The sequence below is a fragment of the Octopus bimaculoides genome, chromosome 15 (genome assembly GCF_001194135.2).
Source record: "Octopus bimaculoides isolate UCB-OBI-ISO-001 chromosome 15, ASM119413v2, whole genome shotgun sequence".
NCBI lineage: Eukaryota > Metazoa > Mollusca > Cephalopoda > Octopoda > Octopodidae > Octopus > Octopus bimaculoides.
Window position 1 is genome coordinate 42,891,423 of NC_068995.1, and position 4,977 is coordinate 42,896,399.

The following is a 4,977-nucleotide window of genomic DNA, read 5'->3' on the forward strand; positions in this document are numbered from 1 at the left end:
CACCACTGATGTTATCCAAGAGAAAAGCAAAGGCAGATACAGCTTGGCACCAATGACATCGCAACTCATTTGTACGGCTGAGGGCACTTAGGCAACGCTATATAAAGTGTCTTGCTCAAGAATACAACACAGACCGGTCCGGGAATCGAACTCGCTACCTCATGGTTTTGATCCCGACGTTCTAACCATTGAGCCATGCGCCTTCATTATTTACCATATAATCTCGAGTGAAAAAGGGAACCAATACGTAGATTATTATTGTATGAGAAATTGCAGCCAAATCTCTTTCAACCCATAACACACCATGGAATACTGTAGGCTCTAAGAGATTCTAATATATAAAATGATGAAAAGTCATCAAAGACCGCTTTGATCACGTTTTCTTAACCAGTGCTTGCTCTCGGGCTGAACAACAACAACAACAGCAACTGCATTGCTCATAAACTCAGCAAATGCTTGTACGTGTAATAAACCAGCCGCTTAGGTTATCCTTTCGGCGATCATCTCATCCATAGTTGCTACAAAAGCCAACACTTTTGAAACTTGGCCGGTAGATAAATTAATTAATCAGACCATCTCTTGGAAATCTCTTAGTTGTAAGACAAGGCATTATCTAAACTCTAAGAAATTCCTTATCTTCAAAACTTAAAGACATTCCTTCTTATTCTCTAAGTTGTACATTTCCCCTTGCACATGTTTGTAGTTTAGCAATCCCTAATATATTTTCTGTTCCCATCTCTGCGCCTTAAAATTTTCCTTTCCACTCATTAAAATTTGCTCACGTTCTTCAAAGTTTTCTTCCCGTTTTGAACTTTATCCCGCCAGCATGACGTTTCGCATTTTAACATCTTACGTTACAGTGAATCGATTTACTCAACTTCGAAACGTTTCATAAAGTGACTGCCGCTATTCGATCTTACATTTGATTTTACGCTTTTAACTCTCTGGTGTCGTTTCATTTGAAAACTCGAAATTAATGTCTTAACGATAAAAGTTACAATAAATAACATGGAATCTGAGACAGTAGAATTAATTTGCAATAGAATTAATTTCCTTTTACTCATATCATTAAAGTTCATTATATAACTTCGCACATGAATACCACTACACTAAAACTCTCAAAATTATAATGTAAAAATTAAAAATATTTATGTACATCTGTTTTATCACAAAATTTTAAAACAGGCAGCTAACAAGTTCTAGTTATGTTGTTGATGTTCTCCATTTACAAAAAGAACATATAAAGGAAAAGAATGAATTCTATGAAGTTAACAAGTGAATTACGTATTGTATTTCTCGCTGCTTTTCGAAGAACAATACCTGTAAAAAAAAAAATCAATTCTTGTTGGTTTGGTTTTGTCTTTGTTTTTTTTATTTGCAATTGAAATCCAGTTATGAATTACAACATTCAAATTCTTAGCTTACGTAAAATAAAAAAAAAATCTTAGGATAAGAAAAGCTACAGAAATAATAATTTTCAGAGAATATAATTACTTCAATGTTTTATTTAAAAACACGGAGAAATGAACAGATTTATTTTTATGACTGTTCTTATATACAGACTGATACGTTACACTTGAAAATACTCACTCTTTTATAGTTTATCTAACTGCAAATAGGAAGCGTATTGAAGTACAGTTTGCTATATATTTTTAATATCCTGGTATTACAAAGATAATTCACACTAACCTAAAGGTTTCATTTCAATTAAACTCTCGTAATTAAGTCGTGCTAATCAATGTCTAAGATTACTGTCACGTCCATATTAATATTGACCCGATACTAATGAACTTTCGGGTAGCTTATTATCCTACTTGATCTCTGCAATTCTATATCACGTGGTTGTTTACTTAACGTTCTAAAAGATACAAAATAATTCAATAAATCTAAGTCAATGAAAATGAGTTTCAAAGTTTAGATGTCAGCTCCAAGTCGCCGTAAGTAGGTAATTTCACGAATAACCAGTAGTTAGCATGAGACCTAACAAATGAAATGATAATAATTTTCCATCCATTACAATTTGGGTTAATTAACGTGTTGATAATTAAACAAGACAGATAAAGTACAAAACTTTCAGGTGAACGTTTTTCATCATTGCAGATCTCAACAAATATGAACAAGAAAGAATACTCTTATTGCAAAATATCCTAGGGGTGTCTAAAGTTAATCTACTTGTACCAACAGATGTTTTCATACCCAAATCTGTTCTTCAAGATATTTAACAACATAGAAATAAAATATTAATTGTAATAAAGAGTTGTATGAAAAATCTAGACTTAGTTTTATAAGTTAGCGTTTTAATTTCTATAATGAATTTAGAACAATTCTTCATAATAACAAGAGCTATTTCCTGACAGCAATAGATATTTCGAAAGAACATTTGTATTGAAATTTGTGTTACCACTAATGTACTGTACAATTATATAGAAACACGGTAATCACAATTACACCTCCCCATATATATATATATATATATATATATATATATATATATATATATATATATATATATTCATGTTTGCTTTATGTTTGCTTTATGTTATAATAAAACCAAATTTACATTAAATTGCAGAATTACTCAATACAATCGGCAGAGTAGAAAATATTTACTTTTTAACAAGAATGGTATTCACAGTGACTTCGAAGTTTCGGTCAGTCCATTGATGGTTTAGTTGGCCGAAACAATGAAACTGCCACACGCACGCACGCACGCACACACAAACACACACACACACACACACACACAGACACACACACCTGCATATACACAATCTTTGTGGGTCTCTCACTAGCTTCATCTACGGTAAACTCTTGCCAAATGTAAATACTTCAGTAGCCATGAGTGGAAATAGAGTCGAATTCTTTCATTTAATCAAGCCATACTGTTGCAAGGGTCCTACGATTTTTTTGTCTTTTTACTTCAGGCAGTTCAGCTTTGTTTATCAAAAGTTGTTCGTTACATCCCTACACTCGCTTCTTTTCAACAGCTTACTATTTCCCCTCTATACTGCTGAAGTCACGTGGTCCTGAATTAACTGGTACAGTTTACACATAATGTTTAGGCAAGAAATGAGCCGATAGTTTTCTGAGAACTCTGTGGTGTCTTCTTATCCAAAAGATTCGTTCCTGGTATATTTGGTATACCAATTTGACCTTCTATAAACCTTTTGAATATATATATATTAAAAATAATTTGTAAAAATCTCTGACTGTCTATGATCACGCAACCGGAACGTCTGACCTCTGCCAACAAAAGTAAAAACAACCCCAAAGCAATATTTATTGCGATATTATCGAAAAGTTTTAGATGCAACATACGTTTGTCAGTGACCGAGTTGCAGTTTTGAGCGATGAAGATTTTGACACTATATTACAAACAATAGATGTTTAACCTTTTACCATTCTTATTGATTTGAAGTTTTGACACAAGACCAACAAGTAAGGAGAAAGGGAAAATAGATCACATCGTCTTCACTGCTCAACTGATATTTATTTTATCGACCCCGAAATGATGAAAGGCAAAGTCGATTCTGGTGGCATTTGAACTCATAACGTAAGCCAACGAGCTAAATAGATTGCCAGCTCACTGTTTTCCCTTTGGCATTCATATTTATTTTTCTATTGCTCACAAGGCAAATAAACATAGAGGGGACAAACAAGGACAGACAAAGGGATTATGTTGATTACATCGACTCCAGTGCGTAACTGGTACTTATTTAATCGACCCCGAAAGGATGAAAAGCAAAGTCGACCTCGGTGGAATTTGAACTCAGAACGTAACGGCAGACAAAATACCGCTAAGTATTTCGCCTAGCGTGCTAACGATTCTGCCAACACGTCGCCCGCCTTTGGCATTCATATTACCTGTAATGTAATGCTTATGAATTCACTTTCTTTAGAATTAACCATGCGTTATCTTGTAGCCTTGAAATTCTGATAAAGCGATTGTTTATTTTTAGAATGGCATTGTAAGGTAGGTTAAAGGGGTTGGATCTAACCTAATTGAACATAAGCCAGGTAGAATATGGCCTGACACGACCCTTTTGAATGCTAAAATTTTAATAGAAACTAATGTTTTTTTTTTATGTTTCTGAATGGTTAACTAATGTCTTCGATGCTACAATCGACTAAAAAAGTAAATATTCAAAAATTATTTTCTGTCATTTTCTCTGCACTTGAAATGTAAATGTCTAAAACGAAGAAAAATTTAGAGTTCGTTTTTACAAGAAAAAATTATATATATATATATATTTATAAAACAAGTTTTAAAAAATATTTTTCCAGTATTTTTTATGGAAACCTACTATGATTAAATAAATTTCTTTAAACATCTCATACTGCTCACTGTATTATTTTTACATGAACTGATTAACTAGTAAGTAAAAGAGATATTTTATAATTCAACTTATTTCCATACTGAGCTTCTAAGATACAATTACGTTGTCTATATCTTTAATATATTTCAATATATATATCATTTTTTCGGTCATGTGGGATATATACGACTGACTTATATCAGTTTCCGTCAATCAAATCCACTCACGAGGCTTTGGTCGGCCAGAGGCTATAGTCGAAGACACTTGCGCAAAGCGCCACGCAATGAGACTGAATCCGGAACCATGTGGTTCGGAAGCAAGCTTGTTATTTCTTTATTGCCCACAAGGGGCTAAACAGAGGGGACAAATAAGGACAGACAAAGGGGTGAAGTCGATCACATCCACCCCAGTGCGTAATTGGTACTTTATTTATCGATTCCGAAGTGATGAAAGGCAAAGTCGACCTCAGCGGAATTTGAACTCAGAACGTAACGGCAGACGAAATATCGCTAAGCATTTCGCCCGGCGCACTAACGTTTCTGCCAGCCACGCCTTAATCCGCTAATGAATCTTTATCCTCCAGTGGGGTGTTGAGTACTCATTCTCTTTTATGTATGCATGTGTTTGTGCGTGTGTGTGTGTGTGTGTGTGTGTGTGTGTG